Source organism: Mus musculus, chromosome 11 (genome assembly GCF_000001635.26).
Source record: "Mus musculus strain C57BL/6J chromosome 11, GRCm38.p6 C57BL/6J".
Lineage (NCBI taxonomy): Eukaryota > Metazoa > Chordata > Mammalia > Rodentia > Muridae > Mus > Mus musculus.
The window spans coordinates 65,635,469-65,660,432 of record NC_000077.6 but is presented as its reverse complement, the minus strand read 5'-3'; the positions used below and the strand labels follow the sequence as shown (position 1 = coordinate 65,660,432).

Here is a 24,964-nt window from a genome sequence, read left to right as displayed (position 1 = left end):
CAGAACTGCATCGCGGGGAAGGAGCGGTTAATAAAGTGTTCCCATAAAACAGACTGCTAGGAAGGATCCGGCGTGGATTCAGAACTCTTCAGCTGGGGAACGGCGGTACCAGTAAGTCTCCCAAATTGATCCTCGGGTTAGAGGGGGATATGTTTTTTAAGAAAAAGGAAAAGAAAAGGGAGGAAAAATAAAAGGAATCAGTGATAAAGAAAAGGAAATAGTGAAGGAAAGGAAAAGGGAAAGGAAAGGAAAGGAAAGGAAAGGAAGGGAAAGAAAGGAAAGGAAAGAAAAAAAGGAAAGGAAAGAAAGGAAGGAGAGAAGGGAAAGAGAGAAGAGAAGGAAAGAAAGAATTGAGACAATAAGGTTCCCGGCTTTGGGACAAGTTAAGGTTCATGAGTTATGCTTTTTTCTCCCATTGACCCTTTGTGGGTAGGTCTGATAGTTTTGGTCTTGTTTATTCTGATATATGGACTCTGTTACTGTTTGAAACTGTGTGTAGAGGCAGTCAAGACAGGTCAGAAAATCCTTACAGAGCAACAAGAAAGTATGTCGGAAGAGGAGAAAGGCTTAAAAAGAAAAAAGAAAATGAAAGGAGACACAGTGTTATCAGGTGGACAGAAAGGACAAAATAAAAGAGCTGAGGTGGAGGAGGAAGGTGAATTAGCTTCTGCTTCCCCTCCCTATGCCTCCTCGGCAGCCACCTATAGGCGGACCTTCTGTTCAGAGGTTTGGAGAGAGGTTAGATTCTCCTTGCTGGGATGTCCTATTTTCACCAACCAAGCAGGGCAGAGATATCATGAGCCTCTAGATTTCAAAGTAATCAGGAATTTGGCTGAGTCCATGCGGACGTACGGTTTAACTGCCTCCTATACTGTGGCTCAAGTAGAGGCCTTGAATAGACACTGCATGACGCCGTCCGATTGGGCAGGCTTGGTGAAGGCATGCCTTTCACCTGGGCAGTATTTAGATTGGAAAGCCTTCCTTATTGAATTTGCAAATAAACAGGCAGTGGCTAACTCTGCTGCAGGAAATCCAGCATGGGATAGGGATATGCTGCTCGGTCAAGATCACTTTGCACAACAGACAGACCGGTGTTGACGTGGGCGAGAGGGTCTGTTTGTGTGTTTCCCCAGGATCACTGACAACAGCTGTGGGTCCCAGAATGGCTGACCAGAGCAATTCAAAACAAGCAGAGCTATGAGGACATGGATGTTCCTGTGGCTGGGGGTGCTCCTGCTAGTGAGAACTGAAGAGCTCTGTGTTCCTGAAACCATGCCGTTGATGCATTCGGGTGTTTCCTCAATTCTTTACATCTAATGCCAGATTTTAAACCTTAATGGAACTCGAATAGAACCCATCATTGTTGGCAATTTTACCTCTTGGCTTACCTCTGCTTTTTCTTACTTTAAGGAATGGGTGGGAGTGATTTTGTTTGGTGCGGTCATATGCTGTGGACTGGCGTTCATGCTCTGGTTGGTATGCAAATTCAGAACCCAACAAAAACATGACAAGGTGATTATAACTCAGGCACTTTTAGCTATTGAAAATGGCTCCTCCCCTGAAGTTTGGTTATCTATGGTCAAGAATTAGTCAGCATCTGAGTTCTCTGCTCTTGCACCCCACGGATTTATGGATCCATTCCCCTGGGACACTGGGATGAGAGAGACTCAACGATCATTGATCAGACCTTGCACATCGCTGAGGTTTCCTCATTGCACGCGATAAGGTGATCATGATTTTCTCACTAATTCATTTTTAAAAATTGGCTGACCTCTTTTGTAGAGTTTGCCCTAGGTCATTTAGCAGTTACTGTCACACAGCACTGTGGTATCCAGAGATGGGCAACTTTCCTCATGCACAGACCAACCTAAGACATGGGGCCGGTGGCAATAGGGTTACCCTATGATGGGTAAGGCTGTGACATTAGAGGAACAACCTAAAACAGGAGCCACGGAAGATGAACATAATTGCACAAGCCTAGTTCAGCCTCATTGTATTAAAACAAAAAGGGGGAGATGTGGGAAGCCACATGTGCCCTTGCAGGGTGGCGCTGGCTTCCGCTGGCCACCATGCATACATAGGCAGTAAAGTTTTTTTTTGCCAAGATGAGGTCTTGAGAATTAACCAATCAGATGAGAGACAAGTTAACCAATCAGATGTAGGCATGCAAATGAGGTGGTAAGCATAACCCATGCATAACCAATCCGGGTGTGAGACACGCCTCTCCTAGGCCTATATAAGCAGCACCAGTTCTGGGTTTGGGGTCTCTTCGCCTCTGCAATCAAGCTCTCCCAATAAATGTGTGCGGAAGGATCCTTGCAGTGTCGTTCTTGCTGGCTAGTCAGGCGTGCGCAAGATCAAAAGTCTCAGAAAGTCCCTGAAACTTGCCAAAAAAAAAAGGCTGCCTCTCTCCAGGGTTATATAAGCAATAAGGACTTCCAAGGTGACCCAGGCAATCCCAATTGCCTAGACAAAACTTAATGATCTGGAGAGCTGCCTGCATGCCACACAGAGAGCTCAAGAGTTGCAATTCTCATGAATTGTCAGCCATGTTGGAGTGGGCTTTTGGTGATATAGCTGCCTTTTAGTCACCCATATTCCTGTAAATAACCTCTCTCTCATACTCCTGTAAGTAACTCTAAAAAACTCATTGGTTCACGAAGCTGGACTTTGGTGTTATCATTACTTTCATCACTCATCAGTATGCTAGCTGGGGTAAGTAGATGTTTTCTCATATCTTCCCAGGAAAATTGTTACACAACAGATGTGTTATCATGTTGCTGGGTATGTTAAATCAAGGCAAAATAATTGCCTTATTTTCCCAGAGATCAGAAGTCTGGGTTGAAGGTGTTGGCTGATCCCTGCTTCCTTAGAAGCCTCTGGGGGAGGAGCTTTCCTTGTCTTTCCAGCTTCTGCTACCCTGAGAAATTTCTTGGCTTGTGCCTCTGTATCTACAAAGTTATCCTCCTTCTGTGTGTGCATAGTGCCCAGCTCGCCCTGCTCTTATATGGATATCACTCATACTGAATTAATAGCTCTCTCTGCTCCAGGATGATGATATCTTAGCTAATTACAACTGTAGTTGCCTCATTTCTGTGAAGAGTCTCTTTCTGAGGTATTTGGATAACTCTTCTAGAGGAGGAAGCAAAGGTAGAATTCCCCATAACACAGTTGGTCTACCTCCATATTTCCTCCCTGGTGGGCAGACCCATCCTCTGCTCTTGACAGGATGTGGACTATGTGCTTGTGCTTTTGGTTCAGCACACAATGTGTCCCACACATCTGGAAGGTTTGCCCTAGCATCTGTTGCCTTGACCTTTTGGCTCCAGCTATGGGTGTCTAACTGTGGGCCATGTTCTGGTCACCTACAAGAGGGCTTGTGACTCAGAACTGGACAGAGTCCTTCGTGAGAAAGTTCCCAGGAAGGATGTTGAGACTGCCAATACTTTTCCTTCGGGTTCAGTATGCCAATCACATTCATTTGGCTAAGAACAGAGATCAGTGTAGTGCAGTGGAGACAGCTGTTGAAGCTAACATTGAATATCCACATGCCATCCTGTGGATGTACATGCAGTTAAACTGAGGCCCAAAGTTCAAAGATCTTCTCTCAATTAATCTTTTTTTTTGTTTCTCTAAATTTGCTGGGAAAATGCAAGAAAACAATATTTTAGGGTTTGAGTAGAGACTGATGCAGGAGGCTAGACTAGATTCCTGAAGATTCCCCTGAGGATCTCCCTTCCAGAAAGAGGGTGCACATAGATGCTGGTGTACATAGATGCTGGTGCACATAGATGTTGCTAGTGAGAATTTGTAACTGAGCCTTAGTGGACTGAAGCAAGTGATATCACCTTCCTGAATCTCAGCCTCCTGGTCTGCAGAATAAAGGAGCAAGTGGGCTTCCAGCTCCTCTTAATTCTAACATTCCATTGGTTAAAAACTGATATAGGGGACCTGAGAGATCTCTCAGTAGTTAAGAACACTACCTGCTCTTCCATGGGACACCAGGTTCCATTCCCAGCATCCATATGGCAGCTCACACACACAAAAAGCTTCCACGAATCTGGAATATTTAAAACCTTCAGTTAACTATATGAAATTCACATTTTTGTTTTTCCAGTGCATAGGCCAGTCTAAACATTATTTTTCATTGGAACATATTGTCCGGAAATAACTTAAGCTACCCTTCATGAAGGAATGGGGCCAAAATGCCTTTCTCCCTGTAAAGTAATTCTCTAAATCAAGGCCGACTCTTTAATAACTCAGAGTCAAACTGGTCTCCACGTGTGAGGAAACGCTTCTCATTTACACTAACGGGGCTATGATAAAAAGCTGGGGAAACTCAGCAGATAATTCTCGACTCAAGGTCTCTATGAGTAGAACCATTCCAATTAAGGTCTACAGTAACATTTTTTTTTTAACTCTAATGCATACATCGCTCACAAAATCAGCATTTTCCTTTGTCAGTGATTTGGTCAGGACGTACTCAGCCACCTCAGGACTCAGGCACGGGACAGTTTGGAGGCAGATGGCAGTTGCCTAGTAGCTGTGGACCAACATGGCTTGTGCATTAGGAATTCATCTCTCTCCTCCCCATTCAAAAGGGCAGCCACAAGTTCTGCTGGGGAAAGCTCCTGCCTATGTTCTGTGGCTACTAGAGTTCTTTTTTTAAAAATTAAGTTACTAAGTTATTTGTTTACATCCCAATCCATCACAGCTTCGACTCCCTCCTCTCCTCCCACTTCCTCCCATTCCCCTCTCTTTCTCACGTAGGTCCTTCCTTTTCTCCTCAGAGAAGGGGAGGCCTCCCATGGATATCAACCATCCTTGGCATATCAAGTTGCAGTAAGACTAGGTGCATCTTCTCCTCCTGAGGCTAGATGAGGCAGCCCAGTTAGGGGAAAGAGATTCAAAGGCAGACAGTGGAGTCAGAGACATCCCCTGCTCACACTGTTAGAAGTCCCACAAGAAGAACCAGCTGTCCAACTGTTGTACATGGGCAGAGGGCCTAGGTCCCTCTCAGACAAGCTCTCTGGTTGGCAGTTCAGTCTCTATGAGCCCCTGTCGGCCCAGGTTAGTTCATCTTGATTTCTTGTAGTAGCTATTCTAGATTTTGTTTTCAACTTCAGGGTGAGCTCTGCTTAGAATAAACAAATCTAGCAAATTCCATCTCACTTATATCGGCCAAGCAGTCTGCTTGAATGTTGTGTCCCTCACCTCCCCAGTTTCATGTGTTGAAAAAACCTGACCCCCATGGCAGCTATAGTGGGAGGTAAGGCTCCATGGCAGCTATAGTGGGAGGTAAGGCTCCATGGCAGCTATAGTGGGAGGTAAGGCTCCATGGCAGCTATGGTGGGAGGTAAGGCGTTGGAAGATGATTGATCTTAGGCTGAGATAGAAGAGTTAGGTCATGAGGGTAGCATCCCCTGTGAATCAAGTGATGTTCCTATGAAGAAACAGAGAGATTTCTGCTAAGTTCCTAAGTGAGAACACAACAGGAGGAAGTTACTATCTCTGGCTTCTTATCAGACTCGTGATCCTCTGGTGCCCTAATCTTGCACTTTTGATCTGTTGATTAGGGACTAAGCAGTCTACAGTATTTAGTGAGGGCACTGCATGGGCTGAGCCTTAGATCAAGTGAAGCTTTAGTGACTGGTGCAGATGCTCAGGCAGTATGAGAGTCGCTGCTCTTGTGGGAAAGTGACATTTTGCCCATGGGCAGGAATGAGGAACATTCACTAAGACAAAATCCTCCTTTCTGCACTAGGCACCACGCCCTCATCTCATGGGAAACAATCCCGATAAGCACAAAGATGAATAACTGTGCCAACTACAGGGAAACCCCGTGGTAACAACCTCGGGGCAGAATGGAAGCAGGGAGGGGACCCAAAGTCAACACAGACATAAACACATGAGGTTAGCGGCACAGGAATGAAATGCATGGGTGCCACGGGCAGAGAAGAGATAACGGGAACCTGCCTCTGATGCTGACGCAGACAAGGCTATGCTCCAGCTCTACCATCAACATTTGGGACCTGAATAAGAGGGATTTGCATGAAGGGCTCTTCCTTGTGGTTTTTGCAGTATCAAACATACACACCTTTTTCCTGGCTTCTGGTGCTGGAGACCCTGTGCAGTGTCCCACTTACTTTAGTGGACCGCAGTTTCCATCCCGCCACTCCCAGTTAGTTGCAAAGGGACATAAGAAATAAAAGAAATCCCTTATGGACGCTCCCTTTCACCACATCTGCTGGAAGAGAGGGACACACTTTCACCTTGAAGCTCCCCTCCACGCAGGCCTGCCAAGGAATGCTCCCTCCAGGAGAAAGAATGTCCACAGCTGTGAGGAGAGTGGTACGGTAACAGCCAGGCCCTAGATGATGCTGTTGGCCCACAGGGAGGACTGGCCTTTTCAGAGAGGTCAAGGAAACCTAGGAAAAAATGATGAAAGGAGAGACGGCAAGAATGGACAAAGGGACGAGAAGTATGAGAAGAACGGGACAGTGTCTCCTTGAGCAGAGCTGTGTGCAAGCAGACAGCTTCCACGCAAACCTTGTCTCGACGACTCCCTCTCTGTGTCTCAGTTGCTCATCGAAAAAAAAAAAAGACCCATATAGTTGCTTTCAGTCCTAAATTCTATGATTCTAGGACTAACTTTTGGATACACAAGGGAGTCTTCTACATACAGGCTTCACTGATTCCGTAGAAATTGAAACAACTGTCAGAACAAAAGAAGGAAAAATGAAAATTGAGGCACAATCTTTTGGCCTTGAGAGTTGTTTCTATGCTAAGAGAAAGTAGTAGGGTTCAGGACACCCCAGTTTCTAGGAAAATTTTAAGAAAATAATATACTACTATTTTTTTTCTGGAATGGAATAATTCAAGGAATCCACTCCCTAGCACATAAATTACATATTGCATGGTTAATATATTAAAATGTAAACATTAGATGCTTCAAAGAGGCCTTGCCCTAGCAGGGAGGTGTGGGGGACTTGTTTTAGCATGTCATGGTTTCCTCCTATTCGTCCCTCGTGATCAGGAGACCTTCAAAACCAAGCAAGTGGCTCTGTAACCCCAGAGTTAAAAAAAAGAGAAAGTTGGGAGCACTGGGTGTATAACTACTGTTAAAACAATGCTCCAAGTATTTGTTTGTTTGTTTGTTTGTTTGGTTGGTTGGTTGGTTGATTTATGAGACAGGGTTTTTCTCTGTAGCCCTAGTTCTCCTGGAGCTCAATGTATAGATCATGCTAGTCTTGAATGCAAAGAGATGTTCCTGCCTCTGTCTTCCAAGTGCTGGGATTAATGGCATGTGCCATTCATTACACCTTGTTTAATGCTCTAAGTTTTTAGACCGTGGAAAGCAGAAGAAATGGAGCAGACCTTCTATGACCCAAGAAATCTCAGTCCCAATCCCAAGGACCTGGGGATGTTCTTCTGGCTCACAAGCATTTTCTATGGTGTAAACACTGGACGAGGATCCTGGGATACCCAGGTAAGCTTTGAAGGATAGAGCAGAAAGGTCAAGAAAGGTATGTGGTGGTACAAACAGGCTGAGAAAGGTGGTCACTGAAAGAAGCATTGGCCACGGACTACAGAAGTCCTCTCTTGCAGTAGAGTTGAGATCACGTGACAGACTCTGGTAAAAGAGACATGAGGCAGAGACAGAGTATGTGGCAAGGAGGTTTTATGCATTCTTGCTGTGGTGACCATGAAGACTATCTATTCTGAGACTGCAGGTCACCTGGTGGCAGAGCCTCTGTGGGCCCATATCACTGCAGGACATGTGACACAAAGTCTCCCACCATGCTTTGGAGGTGAACATAAGAAAGAAATGAGTCTTCATTGGATGAAGTCACTGGGAGCTGGATATTCATTTGTTACCATAGGATAACTTGACTTATGCAGACCATACAAAGCAGAGTTCGTGAGTTTGTCTTTTAAATTTAAAGTTTGGTTTTCCTTTGATGATTTCATAAATAAATAATAATTTTTAGCTTTTTCCATTCCCATTCCTCCCCCCCCCATCCCTCCATCTCCCACAGAACCCCTTCCTCCTAACAACTCCTTACCCTGCTTTCCTGTCTTTTTCTTGTGTGAACCCCTGAGTCTAATCAGAGTAACTTGCATGAGGATGAGTGGAGCTTGACAGGCAACTTCTCAGTGACTTGAAAAAGTGTCCTCTCTCCCAGAAGACATGAACTGCCAGTGGACTCTCAGGATGAGGTGGACCTCATGGGTTCCTCCTAATTTTTAATTTTTACCACAACTCAGTTATATCAGTATCCTCTTTTCCAGCTCTTTGAGATCTATACCTCCTTATTTTTAGCTATATTTTATCCTGCTGGACCCTAGAACACCAGATTAATCTCTCCTATCTAATCATAGTGCTGTTCGTATATACTAACCTGGTCCCATCTCCCCTTTCCCTAACTCTCCCAGACTCCAATAGATATAGTTTTACTTCCAGCTCCCACGAGGTCACTCACTTTAGATCCCACAGATGAGCTCAGTCATGGAGTGCTTCTCTTTCTGTGTCCAACTTATTTCACATAACACTCGACAGAATCCCGTGCTTTTTAATAGCTAAATGGTATTCTAGTGTGGACACATACTATATTTCTTCATCCCTTGCTTTGCTGATGGGCATTCAGGCTGACACCTCCTAGAGAATCCTCTTGAGGTTTTGGCTTTTCCCGTACCCCTTCTTTGCTTTGCTTTCAGCATGTGTAAATAAATATGCTGTGCCAAGAGTAGTAGTCGGAGTGGAGAGATAATCTCTGAAAGGAAAACCGACACCCAAGAGAGGCTGTGTTTTACTGGACTGTTTCCAGGTTTGGCAGCCTGTGGGTGTAAATGGCATCAATTGGGAATGTCACAGACTTTGATCAGATAACGCTCGAGGGTCTATGGCAGGAGGCATTTAGGCTGCGAAGGTGGCATTTCTGGTCACCGTGCTCTTTTCATCTTTTAATAGCTCCTGTGTCTCCATGCTGTACAAACCAACTCTTTCTCACACTTGCCCTGTGCCTTTAGAGCAGAGAAATGGGGAGTGGACAAGCATTGTTTGGCAAATGCATAGAGTGGTTTTGGCCTTCATTTTCGGAGGCTGAGTGAGGAAACACTCCATTTTCCTGTTTTCTTTCCTTTCCTTCGCTTCCAATCCCCCTCCCTTTCCCTCCTGTCCCCTTCCCTCCTAAGATTGGATCTCATTAATAGCTCAGGGTGGTCGTAACTTACTATGTACCCCAGGCTGGCCTTGAACTCCTGATCCTCCAGTCTCAGCCTCCAGAGTGCTGCCACCCCAGCTTCACTCTCCTACTTTTTCCTGCTGTTCAGACACAGGGTCACTTCCCCTCCAGTCCCTTCTTTATGCCTGTGGCTGGTAGGATTCCCTGTGATATTTTCCTCCATCTGCCCTTTCCAACCTCACTTCAAAGACCTGCCCCTGGTAACTTACTTCTTTCAACTTGTAAAGGCTTCATTGCTTCCCAGAATACAAAGCAGGAGCTCACAGGAGACATTTAACACACAGGAGGCTGCTTCCCTGCACCCGGACTGTGGGACGCACAGGCTGTGCGGCTGTGGAACCAGCTTCCCTATCATATTTACCCAAGTCACATTTGCCATCTGTTAAAGTTTCCTCCCTCTGTTATTAGATCATTAACTATTTTGGTAAGAATACTTAACATGAAGTCTAGACCCTCAGCAAATAATAGATATGCAATATTTATGTGAACCACAGTCACCATGCTGTTGTACAACAACCCCAGAGTTCATTTGTCCTGTCTAAAGCTGCATATGCCTTGAGTGATGTTTCCCATCTCTCCCTCCATGCCCTGCCAAACACCATTCTTCACTCTGAATGGGACTGTTTTGGGATTCCACATGTCAGTGAGTCTCCACCGTATTCCTTCCTGTGCCTGGCTTATTGCATTTAGCAGATTATCTTCCTTGTTCAACCATGTTGTCAAAGATAGTGAGACTTCTATCCATTTTTAGGCTGTTGTTCTCCTGAGGTACAGACCACCTTCCTACCTATGTAAGAGCATTCAGGCCTTTCCCATATCTGGGCTGTTGCAAATAATGCTGCAACGAATCTTGACAAAATCTAATTAAGAAGCAAGCAATATATAAGTTAATTACTTTCAAGCCCCAGAAACAGCTGTTGCCTAGACTGAAAGAAAATTGAAAATTCTCTTCTTATCTGAGTCCCAGAATAGCTGGCTCCTCTTCACTTGAACCTCACAGCTAATCTCTAGCCCCAGAGGTGGGCCTCTGGCTTGAGAGCTCTTGTTTGGCCTTATCAGGGCACAGAGTCCTTCTCAGAGGCACTTTGCCTGCAGGAGGGACTGCAAATCTATCTGGAAGACCTGAAGTAGACTGTGCTTTCATCTCGTTTTGTCAGTAAACAGACTCAATTTGCTCTCTGCTTCCTTGCATTAAATTCTCACGACTGTCTACTTTTCCAGTGAAAATTCTCACTTAAACAATGGAATATTTTCCTCCCTTCAGTTGGCCTATGAGAAGTTGCCATTATTTTTAGAAAGGCAGTTGCTCAGAGTGAGTGTAATTTGAATAGTGTTGTCTTTGCCGGTATGTTGATTTAAACAGCTGGTTTTCCCTGTGTCTGAGCATGAAGCGCATCAAGCCACGAGCAGCTCTGCTTCCATATGGGTCCTTGTAGAAACCCTTGATCCCCTGGCTCACTAGGGGTTATGCCACATCTGGGCTGGTGAGTCTAGGTACTATAGGAAAGCAGGCAGAGCAAGCCTGTAAGTAGCATTCTTCCATAGCCTCTATACCAGGTTCCTGCCCTGTTTGAGTTCCTGTCCTGACTTCCCATCGTGATGAACTGTGATGTGGAGGGGTAAGCTGAAATTAAACCTTTAATCTTCAGGTTGCTTTTGGTCATGGTGTTTTACTGTAATGTTAGAAACCTTAAGACAATCATGAATCTAGTATCTATCTATCTATCTATCTATCTATCTATCTATCTATCTATCTATCTATCTACTATATGTATATACAATGTCTCTGTCTATCATTCTGTCTATCTGTCTGTCTGTCTATCTATCTATCTATCTATCTATCTATCTATCTATCTATCTATCTACCTATCTATCTATCACCTACCTACATACATACCTATTTACCTATCTACCATCAATTTATCTATTCTCTCCTTCTCATCTACCAATCTACATATTTACTATTAATTTATCTCTTTCTACTCTCTCTACCTGTCTATCTATATACCTACCTACCTACAACTGTCTGTCTGTCTATCTATCAGAGGTGGGATTTATCTGGGGAACTGAATCATACGGTCACACCACTGAGTACTGTTGTCTTCCTGGCCCCAGCACCATCTGCAGGCTAGAGAATCAGAATTGCATTCCAGTCTGGATTTGAACTGGCAGTGGAGTAGGTTTCAGAACAGAGTTCAAAGGCTGAAAACCTGGAAGACAGAAGAACCTAGGTGTTCTAGCTTAGACAAAAAGACATTGTCCTTTCTCTTCCCTGGCTTCCTGAACCCTCAGTGGACCAGGTAGTACCAGTCCATTCATTCAAAGCTGATCACTTCCAGATACACCCTCATCCTGTCAGGCACACTGACAGCATCATTTCACCTCTCAGGACAGTTGAAACGTGACATTAACCACACCACTAAATGTTTCCTGTGCTCAGGCCACGCCTTGTCAGGCAGGCAGGTTAGCAGCAACATGGTGTATTGAGCAGAGCTTGGGTGTAGGGTCTGAACCCTTGGTTGAGAGCTTGGCCTCCCCACTTTCCGTCCATGGTTATCTCTATCTCTTTAAGTGAAAAGAGGCTTCACCTGCGCCCTGAGGGAGTCAGCCTCGTATAACTGAGAGGACTGAAGTCTTGGCTGCCTCCTTAGTACCAGGCACTACTGGGTATTTTCCTAAAGCTCTAAACATGTTCCATTTTTAGCAGGTGGCAGAGACGATGCTCCTATCAGCTTCTTGTTGTTCCTGACAGAGGAGTATGAAGCAATGAGAGGCCTCGGGCTCTCGGCTGCTGCAAGATGGCAGGAGGAGGCTTGCTTGCAATGACAGACGGGAGATGGGGAAAGCTCTTCCTGTATTTCCTAGGTGAGAGAACCTGGGATGTGTTCGGGTCCCATTGCCTGATGGACCCTCACCATTCGTGTTTCATTCCACTGGAGAAATGATTGCTTTTCTTTGGTTATTGGCAGGTGACCTGTTATGTCCAAAGGCTTTAAAGGGGTTCAGGTTAGGATTTAGAGTGTCCTGAAAGAGCCACATGTTGTAGCATTGGCCCTGTATGTGACCTGGGGCCCATGAAATCTTGAGGGATGATTGTGAGAGATCCTTAGATTTGTGGGGGGTGGGGGGAATTCCCTTTAAGAGGACTGTGGGACCCTGGACTCTTCAGTTATTTTTTTGGTCCCTGGATGTGAGTTTGGTAGTTTGCAATGACACATCTTCATTCTGTATTGTGGTTTGGTTGTGACTACCCCTCTCTCCTTGGACACTTGTTTCCCAAGGTGGTGGTGCAGTTCTGTAGTTGTCAAACCTTTGGGGCATGGGGACTTGATGGAAGAAATAGGGCACTGAGGGGTGGCTCTTGAGGTCGTGGCTGGCCTTGCTTCCATCTGAGCTCTCTGCTTCCTGCTCTGATGAGATGCAAGGAGACCTAGCGGTGCTATGGATTCTGTTATGCTTCTCTGCCAGGATGGTCTGCCCCCATGGGACCACAAGTCAGAACAGTGCATTTCTCCCCTAAGTTGCTTCGTGTCAAATATTTGGTTACAACAGGAAGAAAAATAATAACATATGCCAATGTCCTACCTTATCCAGACCCAAAGCAATGGGACATCCGATCATAAGCTGGAACCCCAAAGTGGTGAGTTCCAAACTTCTTGAAAGTGATCCTCTCATGTATTTTGTTGAAGAGACAAAGAGCTGATGTTTTCCTCCCATCAGCTTTATCCTTTTTTTTCTGAGTAGCAAGACATTCATATAAATGGGATGTTTGCCTGATTTAACCATGTGGATCTGGATTTCTAAAGTTGTAGAAAACAGGCAAGTGTTAACATTGCCATTAACAGTGTTGGGTGCTGATGACAGTGTTGGGTGCTGGTGACAGTGTTGGGTGCTGGTGACAGTGTCTGGGTGCTGGTGATCATGATGACCTTTCAGGCTAGCCACTGGCTGGGGTGAGGGATCCAAGGCCACATGTAATGCTGGCTGGCTCTGCGACTCGGCTGGGACAGATAGACCCCATGTAATAGAGATGCCAGTGAACACAGGATGGCTATCCTACACAGGTGATTAGTGATGAGGCTGTAATAGAGCTCACAGCGCTCTCCTTTCTTTCATGCAGCTAGGCACACACAGAAAGAACTCAGTCTGCCTTTATTTCTCGGATGGAGCACAGTGACATTCACATAACTGGGTTAATGTGTCCTAAAAGATTAGGGATGTCAGGTACAAGACAGGGTGTTCAGTTCAATCAAGCAGAGGCACACTTACACTGAAAATTTATGTGTGGTTTATCTGGAATTTGGGCTGACCTGAGCATTCTGTGTTTTTATTTGCTCTACCCGGTAGTTTTGTGGGAGCTAGGGTTCTCCCTGGAGTCACCGAGCAAACTGAGTCACAGTTATATAGACTTGTCCTGGGTCTCCACTGCCAAGCTGAATCTCAGTACTTTCTGGAAGTTCTCAGGAGGGCTATGGTGCATCCCCAGCACCGCCAGATCTTGACCTGAAGCCAGAGCAATTCAATCACCTTTTCACAGTCTAGATGCTTGCACTGGGTAGACAAAATATCGGGCTGCTTGGCGGGATGGCTTGCTTTTCCTTTGGAAGTCCGGCAACTTGGAGCCACAGCCTTGGAGTACCTCCTGTGTAACTTGACTTCACTCTGACCTGTGGTGACCCTGTGGGCCCTCTCCCTTCCTTTTCCAATGACGCCCAGGCCATGCTACTAGAAATTTCAAGGGTTTGTCTGAAATCTGGACAGGCTTTGCATTACATTCATTTTTGGCCCAAGACTCACATGTACATACAGTTGTTTTACTTCAGTCTGCTGATAAAGTTCAGACTTCTGCAGACTTTTTTTTTTCCCTCTCAGATTCTCTTCTGCAGGAAGTCCAGCAAGAAAACTCAGACCTTCTCCCAAGAGCGCAATGAACTGAAATAAATTCTGTGCATGTTGTAACATTGTGACCCTATTATGAAGATGGATGGGGGTATGAGGGAGACTGATTTCAAGCAGGAGGAGGAGCCCCCAGAAGCCCTGAGCTTAACTGAGATGTACTTGAATTCATTGATCTATTTGCTCATTCATTCATTCATTCATTCATTCATTTATTCAAATAACTTTGCTTGTTCTTTGTGGCCTTAGAGAGAGAAGAGCCACCTTAGATGCAATGGTGAAAACTGCTTGGTCTGTCTCAGGCTGGCTCTGGCTTCTGTCACCTGTTAGTTGTATAATCTTGGCTAGTTTCTCCATGTCTCTGTACCTCGGTTTGTTTGTTCATCTGTTAAGAAGGGTTCATAACAGTTCCTACTTCATAGGGGTGTTGGGAGCATTAAATGAGATTCCATGTAACTGCTTAGGAACAATGTCTGACATTTAGTGGGTACTTAGAAATGTTAGCTTTTCAGCTGAACACAGACCTGTGGGGAAGCTTTGATCTCAGAGAAGGTGGGAATCGCACCCTAAAGGTAAATTCAGACTCAAAATTTGGCAGAGCTTGTTCTGAGGTCCAGTCGAAGAGCTTTATCTGCGTCTCTTTAAGCTAATTGTCTCATTTTTCTTGATTCGCAGTTGGTCTAGAAATGGCCCTGATCCCTGGGATAAGGACACTAAAAATAAAAACTTTTTGGCTAGGACTTTTGAAAAAAAAATTGCTTTCCTGATAAAGAACAGGAAGGAAAAAGAGATGGAAGAGAAAATAAAGAAAGCAACAAAGAAAAGGAGGAGGGGAGAAAGAAAGAGAAGAGAGGAAGAGAGGAGAGGAAAGAGAGAGAGAGAGAGACAGAGACAAGGAGAGGGAGGGAGGGAGGGAGGGAGAGAGAGAGAGAGAGAGAGAGAGAGAGAGAGAGAGAGAGAGAGAGACCCTTTTGGCCTGTAGCAGATGACTCTTGACTATACTGTAGCTATTTTGTGACCCTGGTGTCATATCATAAGAACAAATGATGAAAGATAAAACAAAATACACTTAGGAGGCTAAGGACATGCTCAAAGGCTCTCATCCAATGACATCTATTTTCTCAAGACTCTACTGTTACATTTTCTATCACCAGTGCTAAAATACATTTTTAAAAGTGATTTAACCAAGTAAATAAGAAAGATACGTTGTGTGTGTGTGTGTGTGTGTGTGTGTGTGTGTGTCACAATATACTCCAGATCAACTAAATAAACTAGTAAATGATGTGAAATGCTTCATACTCAGGGAAAAGGAATGGTTCGAAGACCAAGAAGTATCCTGTCGGTTTGGAGAGACCCAGGTGCATCTCTTTAAAACATATTTCTTGTCTTCAATGTCTGACCCTTCACTCCTGTCTGGTTCTCAGCCAGACCGCTCTGCACAGGGTGGAGGAGTCCCCACGTTGGTCCAGAGCTGAGCCCGCTCTCCCTGGCCCCATCACAGTACCAGTTCTCTCTCCTCTCTGGCAAGAAGCTCCTCCCCTCCTGTGACTGAAGCCCTCTCTCTGCTGGTGCAGGGGTGAGACAACAGCTGCTCATGGCTGGTGCTTGTCTGGGCTGCAGAGGAATCTAAGCATCTTGGAGGTGGGAAGGCACAGAGGGTGTGGCAGAGGATTGTGTGCAGTGGAGGAGGGACGAGGGTAGAGCTGGGAATGACCTGGAGGGACATACAGCAGGCTCTCTCTCACAGGCATTTCAGCCATGCTATGACCAGCAGCTGGAGTCAGAATTAACTGAGAATTCACTGGATGTGAGAAGTCCTTGCACTGCTGGGACAGGCTAGTTTGAAATAGTGACTGAAGAATCAAGAAACTTAGTCAAAGCATTTCTAGTAGTGAAAAAAAGGGAAATCTTCCAAGAAGTTTCACAGCCATAATTAAAAACCAAACAGACAATGTAAGATGATGATAATGGTGGTTACTACCACTACATTATTATTATTATTATTATTATTATTATTATTATTATTTTCCAGGTCAAGATCTTGCTGTCCTGAATCAGTTCTGGCTGATCCCGACTTCACTATTCTCAGTCCTCCCTGTGTTGGGACTATAGGTGTATGCCAACATCTATTGCAAGATTGATATCTATCTATCTATCTATCTATCTATCTATCTATCTACCTATCTATTTCTATTTTTAATTAAAGAGCTGACTATGTGTCATGCAATAGCCCAGGAGCTTCGCCTATATCAACACATTCAACGCTGTTGGTGGAAACCAGGCTGTGTCTGGCTCTGAGTTCAGGCAGTCTGTGTCGTTCAGATAGTGCTCCTTGGGCTTTGCTTGCCATGAGTGACTCTAGCCTACAGAACAGTAGTTCACTCCACTTTGAGAGCAAAGGCTGAGGAAGATGACTCCATTGTTTGTTTATGCAAATGAGCAGCCAACCACTGTCCAGCACTGAGCCACAGCTTACTCAGTCACATGGGTAGAGTTCTAATGCACTAATACCTATGAAGGTCAGTTAAACCAGTGGACCATGGGAACATTGCCTATCAAAACCACATCACAACCTCCCAGGCTTCTACAACTTTCAAAGACACCAGACCAACCATTGATGTAACCTCTTGGCCTGTATCATATAAAAATGTGGCACCTCATACTGACATCCAAAGGCTTGTTTTCAGAGCATCCTGTGCACCCATCATGGGATTGGCAAGGGCTCTACAGGTGATGAAATTCGGACTTTACACCCGGGATTTCTGCACAGCATGATACCCTCCCTGAGGTAACCCACTTTCTGGACCCAGCTCTTTATCTTGAACCATCTCTGCAAGCATCAAAGATCAGCCCTTGATGTCTATTGCTGTCTTATCTAAGTACTTATAGCAATGCCTGCTTCTGCCTCTCCCAGGTCCCTTCAAGTCCAGTGGTTTCTTCAATCTGTTCTTACCCGTGCTGTAGCCTGTGTATGATGAGACATGCCATGTTTAACGTGTGTTATATTAGTATCTAGGTTTGAAATGAAGAACCTGTGTTTGCCAAAGACCGTACTGCCAAGAGAGACCAGACAGTGAATTAAAAGCAATGGTATAGACTTAGCTTGTCAATTCAGTGTAATTTAATAACCTTGACATTATGGAAAGGCGCAAATGTGCCACTTATATTTCTGACATAGTATGCTCATAGCAAGTATGAGCTCAACTCCACTTTGCAGATGAGAAAGGAGAGGTTTGGGAGATCGTTCAGTAACTTCAGCTATTAAATGGTAAAGGCAGCATTTGGATCCAGGGTACATAGTACGGGAAGAGTAGTATATTCCACCCATCTGCCTTTTGTGGGATGGATAGGACCTCCCATATGCTAGGCAAGTACTTTCCCACTATGCTTCAATCTAGTCCCCAGTTTTTAAATGAAACACCAAAAAGTATAGCCAGTTCCCAGTGCTTCCACTAGCCATGGCTATCAGAGACTGGATTAGGGAGTAAATGGAGCCATAATGCGGAAAGCTGCCTGGCCTCTTCCCCCTTCTATCTCTAGTCCTGAATCCTATTGCTGAGACAGATACTGTCTAATTAAGTGTTAGGCAGTGAGTGACTTGGGGACCTTTCAGGGCATTAAGAGGGACTTCCTCCCTGAGAAGCTGTCAAGGTTAATATGGAGAGACTTCCTATGGCTGAAACAAATACATGGGGGGTGGGGTGGGGAAGGTGCTCACCAGAGCAGATCCTAACACAATGGAAATGCACACTAAAATAGGATTGTGCGTAAAGGTTTCGGGACTGAATGTAAATCACCCTTAAGAACTCAGGTGATCTTCGTTCTTGAGTTTCATGTGTTTTGCAAATTGTATCTTGTATGTTGGGTATTCTAAGTTTCTGGGCTAATATCCACTTATCAGTGAGTACATGTCATGTGAGTTCTTTTGTGATTGGGGGGGAAGGTATGGGGGACTTTTGGGGTAGTATTGGAAATGTAAATGAAGAAAATACCTAATTAAAATAAAATAAAAAGTAAATAAAAAAATAAAAGGAAAAAAGAACTCAGGTGATTGTTGTAGTTGTATCAGGGTGTTCTGTGAGGTTCGTGGGGTGGATTGGATGCTGTAGCCGATTGCCTAGAGGCAAGGCACTGTGTGATGGCCCCTTGGCATGACAATGCTCTCTCTTAGGTCTCTGAGTGCAAGCTGTGGGAACATGGACTATAACAGCCTGCAAGCTCAGCCTAGGACACCTGCTGCACAGAGTCACATTTTAAGGACTCTGCCTCCACCCCTTCCCCATCTGAGCTCCTTTGTCACTGACAATAGTCAACAGAGACCGTTACTTTCTTTATAAACTACCCCAGTCCGAGGTATTGCATTACAGTGATAGGAAAATGAATTGTGAGTTCTAGAACTCTCTAGAATGGCTTAAACAATTCTTTTTTTTCCTTTTCTTCCTTCTCCCCTGAAACTTGCAGATAATTAACTAATAAAACTATCTGAAAGTCATCTATCCAAGGTTCATAGAAAGTCTAGCTGAAGTCTATTGAAAGTCTTTTGCTGACAAATTTTCCAAAACGTTTTGAGATGATTTGCCTATTAAGGTCTTCTACATCTTCTAATGTCAGAATGTTTAGTATTTAAAACAAAAAACATAAAACCATTGATTTCATTGTGACTTTAGAACTGAACAGTGCTGTACCCGGTGTTGTCTATTCTTTTATACTTGATGGTGTTTTCCCCTCTTTTTGATCTTTAACTCTGCTGACTGTTTTTTGTTGTTTTCTTTTTGTGAATAGGCCTGCTATTTCTGCGGCTCACTTCATGGAGGAAGTTCGTCAGTTACTCCTGGTTTGTGAAGTATGTCTAAAAGCTCAGAGGTAATCAGGAAGGACCTGCTCTGGGCAGACCTGCTTGTCATTAGAACAGGTCTTAATGAAAGCAGAAGTTTACACTCCAGGCTATATTTCCATTCCCATCTCTTCCAGGCTCAAGCTGAAAAAAAAAATTCTAGTCTCAGAGTCCAGAGGCAGCAGAGAACTCTAGGAGAGACAGCATATTGCTTTCTGCCCACATCTATCTGCCAGATTTGGTCTCTGCTGACAGTCAGTCTAAGGGCTACATCTATTTTGCACTGTTTTATTAATGAGAGAAGCCGTGTTAGGATCTTGTAGCTAGACAATTATCTAGGATGTCAAGAATGTATGGAACCTCATGGTCAAGGCTCTCCCCGTCTCCAAATGTAAAGAATGTGAAAACTGAAGTCAGGTACTCTGAACGCAAACTTCCAAGGCCACAGGGAAATCCATGTCAAGAGTCAGACTTGACTCCAATTTCCTCACTCCTGGTATAGCTCTCCTTCCAGCTGCTGTACTACCCTCATGTTTGACCTAATAGATCGAGAGGCCACATAGATGGCCAGAGAAAGGGTGTCCCACAATTAGCCCTCCATAGCAGAGAGCCCATGCCTTTTCCTGTGTGACTGTGGCCACAGAAGCAGCCAGGTCAAATGTCTCATAAAGGAACTGACGGCTTAAACCTCCATCAGCCACACTTTCCGAATCCCCATAGACAGCAGAGGACCTTGAAGGGCTTGCTTTATCTCCTCCATCTACTTCTGAAGTAATCCTGAACTTTCAGAGTGTAACCAAGGGCTGGGATCCATGCCAGTCCGTATACACACTGTCCATCTGTAAGGGATAGACCAGGATTTGGGCTAAATGGAGATTCCCTCTTTTGGCTGCTGTGCGTTGTCTTGGGCTTGTGTATCTTGAAGAGGGATTCACATTCTTGGCAGGTCAGCTGTGAAACGTGTTTGACGTTGGTGGAAAAGGGCAGTTCTTGGATGCAGGACGTCTGCTGCTGTGTTTGCCCAAACTCCTGAGGAACCCAGTGGCAGAAGCCAAGTTTCTGAGAGTCTGTTTGGCTCTGCCTTTGACACTGACAGAGCAGGGGCGGGTGACTACAGGCTCTCAGAGGTCATCTCTTAATATTGTGTAGACCACTTACAACCTGTTATATGTAAAGAGTGGGTTTGCTGTGCATTATTGTTCTCTGTTATAGGGAGAGGTAGCATGGGAAATGAAGGGAAGCTACACTTACCCTAAATTGCATTATAGGATGATAGCAATTTAATGGCGGGATGGCTGTTTACTTTCTTCTTGACTCTAGGGCTCCAGCTTATTGATTTTCCCCACACATTTTACGTGGGGAATCAAATCAGATGTTACACTCACATTCTGAGCTCTTGGCATTGAGTTCAAGCTATACCTAGATAGTCCCTCTGCCTTGGTTGCTTTTATAATTTTTTCAAAAAGATTTATTATGCATATATAAATAAGTCTGTGTGTGAGTACATGGAAGCGAAAGACTTCAGATTTCCAGAGAGCTGGCATTATAGGGAGTAGTGAGTCACCTGAAAGGGGTGCTGTGGACTGAACTCTGAACCTCCAGAAAAGCCATCTCTCCAGTCCTGTAATGTTGTGATTTCTGATAGTCCTTCTGAAGTTGTCTTTAAGGTCTGTTCATAAGGTAAATAGCTCTCTTGAAGTAGAAGTTCCCAGAAAGCACAGACATAAACCCAGAGCCATCAAGAGAAGGCAAAAAGAGCAGTCCTCTGACATTGTCTATGCTGTGTAAGGTGGGTTTGTAGTCATTCCTGGGGACCTTCTTAAATCAGGTCACCATGTCTTCCTCCAGCCCTGGATAGACAGGTTGACTGATAGGAATGACTACTGTGTTGAGAAACACCAAAGACAGGCAGAGGCTGAAGCATAGTAAGAAAAGCCAACTTTCCAGGTGTGGACAAACATGCCTATAATCCCAGAACCTGAAGAGGCTAAAGGAGGGGGGCGTGAGGAGGAGGCAAGCCTGAGATACACTGAACATCTAGCACACCTCCCCAAACCCAAACCTAAGGAACAAAACCAAAGAAAGGGCAACTCTGGTGTTAGCCATGGGGCATACCAACAAGAAAGGAGAGCGCTCATAGAGAGAGATCTAGAGAGCTGCAGTGACAGATTCCTTTGTATCTCAGATGAAGGCTGAAAAGTTGGCACAAGTCCCCCAAAATGTCCCCAACACTGGAGAGCTACCCAAAAAGATGAGAGTCAATCAATTCCTTTGTTTTGAATTTGAGGGGACTGTTAGGGAAAAAAAGAAAAAATGCTAATGGAGCAAGGAAGTAGGTTGTGGAGGGCTAGTCTCAGGCACAGTATGCCTACTGAGTGTTCTTATCTGAAATGTGCACAATCTTAATGTGAGTTTCAATATCTATTAACATTCTCTAAAAACTCAGAAAGAACCTACAGATTCCATTTGTGTTCTTCTTGTGTATCTCCATCTGCCAATTCCTAGTGGTCTGTCAGTCCACTGTTGTCACCACTACAACCTCTACCACTACCTCCATCACTATCACCTTTGACATAACCATGTCCATCTCTACCATCACTACCTCCACACCATCATCTCCATGACCATTACCTTCATAGCATCATCTCCATGACCATAACTTTCAAGCCATCATCTCCATGACAAACTATCCCCATACCACCATCTCCAAGACCCCAACCTCCACATCACCTCTATCACAATTGCTTTCACACCTCCACCACCTCTACCATCTCTGTCTCTACCTCTAACTCCACTACCACCTCCACCACAATCTCTATTTCCTTCTCACTGCCATTTCCATGCCCACCACAACTTCTACCACCAACCTCAGCACCTTCACTTACTCTCTATAGCTGCTTCCACTTCTCTGGCCCTCACTGCCAAGCCAGTCTTAGCTCTGTGTCACCTGTCATGTGATGGGTGTCAAAACACTGGCTATCCTGGAGGTGGTGACTAGCTCTTTGGAAAACCCTGTGTGGTCTCCTCATAGCTCAATTCCCTGGCTCTTTATAAGTACCGATTCTCCATTAGTTCTGCTAGGAAGGTTTGGCTGCCAGTAGACAGCCCTCTTTATTGGGTCCTGGAAAAATGGCTCAAGCCCAGCTACATTCCACAGTGTCTGCTTGACCCTGTGGGAAGCTCTTGTATCCTGGTCATGCCACACGGTGGGCTGTGGCTACTCCATAAGCCCATCTGGGCTTCTGTCTCCTTCTGATTCTTCTTCGTTTTGTCAGCAGGCCTGTGGAGACAAAGGCCTGCCACTAAAGAACAGACTGCTGGGCCCTCACTGCATCTCCCCATTATTATAGCAGGGTTATTAAGAGTACCCGAATAAGTCAATTTTTGTTGTTGTGATAAAATACCAAGACCCAAAAAAATGTGAATAGGAAAGGGTTTATTTTAGCTCACGGGTTAGAGTCTATCATGATGAGAAGTTCATGATAGGAGCTCAAGGCAGGAGCTTGAAGCAAAAACCACAGAAGAGAACTGCTCAGTGGCTTGCTTGCCCACAGCTGTGGGCATCAAGCTGTCCCTCATCTGGTGTCTGGCTCAGGGGGATTAGAATGACAAGCTAGTGGCCAGAAGTGTGACAGTCAGAGGGAAGAGGTGGTTAGGGATATGAGCCTTAGCTTGGTTGTACGAATTTGAAAGAAGTAGCCAAGGCAAGTCCTTTGCTGTACCTATGAGTTGCCTGACCCTGGAAGGGGCAATTCAAGGTCAGCACAGTCCCCATATCTCAAAGCATCTGAAGCCAGGCAATCGAAAGCATGGCTAGGAAAGCCACTTCTCACATCTCATAGCAAGTGCCACAGGAGTTTTCTGGTCGATTCTGTTTAGAATAAAGACCTTTTCTTGCCTCTTTTTCACAACTTTATATGTTGGCTGTCAGTTCTGCAGAGATCTCAGCCAAGAGGCTGATGAAGAAATGATCTGGCTGTCAACTCTGAAACAACAGGAAATATCCCATTTAACAGTCTGCTAGTGGTTAGAAATCAAAGTAATAGATGCTGAAATGAACAACACTGTGTGTGTGTGTTTGTGCGTGTGTGTGTGTGTGTGTGTGTGTGTGTGAGTGAGTGAGTATGTGTGTGTTTTGAAACAACAGGAAATATTCCATTCAACAGCCTGCTAGTGATTAGAAAACAAAGTTAAAAGATACTAAAATAAACTGCACTGTGTGTGTGTGCATACCCGTGTGTATGCTTGTGAAGGTCTATTTCAGTTGTCTTCCTATATCATTCTTGATTTTTTTTCTTTCTTCAAACACAGTCTCTCTGTATAGCCCCAGCTGTTCTGGAATTCTATCTGTAGATCCTGCTGGCCTTGAACGCCCAAAGATCTGCCTGCCTCTGCTACCCAAATGCTGGGATTAAAGGTGTGCACTACTACTGCCCAGCCCTCTATCACTCTTTACTTTTCAAGAGTCTTTTTACTGAGCTTGTTGACTGAGCTATACTGGCTGGTCAGCAAGTTGCAGGTTGCAGGGGGCCTTCCTGTCTCTACTTCTACAGTGCTTGGGTAATGGGCCTGCACCTTCACACCTGAGGGTTTTTGTTTGTTTGTTTGTTTCGTATTTTGTTTTACAGATTCTGAGTCTCAGAAGTTAGATTGCTTACACTTAACCCCATTGCACCAGCTCTGGAAGTGTACTTTTTACTGGGGCTTCTGTGCCATTTCTTTGGTGTAAGCAATGGAATCTAGCTTGATGGTTTGAGCAAAACCAAAATCTGTGGAGAGGAGTCAGAGAGGATGGTTCCTGCTGCCATCCATCTGACTCGGCATCCTTATTTTCCTTCATTTCCCTTTGAAGACAGGGTCTCATTATATAACCCAGGCCGGTTTTGAACTTGTGATATTGTTGCCCCAGGCTCCAGAGTACTTAAGGGATCACAAGTCTGCACCATCACATCTGGCTTTCCCTAGGAACTTGAGAGTCAGAGTCTAAGGAAGTTTGAGTCAGAGTCAGGTGGAGGTTTGAGGAAGGGAATTTTGACTGGCATGCTCATCAAGGGTATTCAAAAGAGGGGCCAGAGTGATGGCTTAGTCCATAAAGAAACTTGTTGCCAACTCTGATGATCTAAGTTCGACCCTCTCAACCACATGGTGGAAAGAGAGAAACAACTCTGCCAAGTCACCCTCTAATCTTCAACCATGTGCTGTGGAATGTGCTGTCCCTACAAAATCAATCAGTCAATCAACCAATGTAAGAAAATAATAAGTAAAGAGCTTTTCAAAAGACTAGGCATGGTTTCCTAGAGTACAAGAGCTGGTACCAAAGGAAGAAACATAAAATGTGTGCAAGTCAAAAGTAACATAGGTTCACTGCAGGGAGATGGATGACCAAGAACATTCATTTATTGTTTTGGTCATGGTGGCTACATGTTCTTGTTATCTCACCTATAAAAACACAGAGCAATGATACTCACCTTATCACAATGTGGGGACCACTAATGCAAAAGGTCTAGAAGAATGGCATCTTACTACAATTCGTGCATGTTAGTGCAAAGGGCGGTGTTCTTTCTGTTTCTGAGTCGCTGCTGTCTTTCAGATAGCATGTGGGTTGCTGCATCCTTTTGAACACATGTGCTGACTCATTAGAAAAACATGGAAACTTTAAGGATCCCATAAAAATGCAGCATACTCTAGCTTAAAACATGTCAGCTTCTACAGCCCTAAATGGAGTGAACCAGACACAGTCGTCAGTATTTGTATCATTAACTATAAAGTACTGCAAAAAAAGTCCTTTATTTACCTATAGCCTCTATTTATCTTGAAACACACTGTCACTGAGTCAAGAGGACTTCATGCTTCTCAGCATACTAAATGCCAAACAGATCTTATCTGACCCATTGTTGCCCCCGTGCACAGCCCTGAGCCGCTCCAGAATCTGTGTTGACAATATCGAGACGTGTTCAGCTGATGTGCCAAAACCTTTTGAAAATCCCAG

The 24,964-nt window shown here is 44.6% G+C and overlaps 2 long non-coding RNA genes across 7 annotated transcripts in view, besides 1 other annotated feature; one reads left to right on the top strand and one right to left on the bottom strand.

The window, feature by feature from the left end:
- The window catches only part of Gm40026, a 31,858-nt gene extending 22,060 nt beyond the window's left edge, over positions 1-9,798 (bottom strand). Inside the window, exon 1 of one of the 2 annotated variants that reach the window (XR_879936.2) lies at positions 9,455-9,798. This is a non-coding gene — a long non-coding RNA (predicted gene, 40026). Of the gene's footprint in view, positions 1-3,983; positions 4,061-9,454 lie in introns of those variants that run through there. The other variant, XR_879935.2, reaches the window with a different exon arrangement.
- Gm30786 lies at positions 72-18,021 on the top strand. Of its 5 annotated transcripts, none has more exons than XR_001780239.1 (5): positions 72-111; positions 7,341-7,489; positions 11,950-12,110; positions 15,566-15,782; positions 16,174-18,021. It is a non-coding gene; the product is annotated as a predicted gene, 30786 (long non-coding RNA). The 5 variants fall into 5 exon arrangements; XR_001780240.1 differs by lacking the exon at positions 15,566-15,782 and adding an exon at positions 12,714-12,885; XR_388755.1 differs by lacking the exon at positions 15,566-15,782.
- Positions 8,790-11,527: an enhancer, noted in NCBI's record as "VISTA enhancer mm85". NCBI's record gives its function as "enhancer in: heart[7/7]" and the evidence as "EXISTENCE:transgenic organism evidence [ECO:0001131][PMID:17130149]".
- Positions 18,022-24,964: the final 6,943 nt, after the last annotated feature.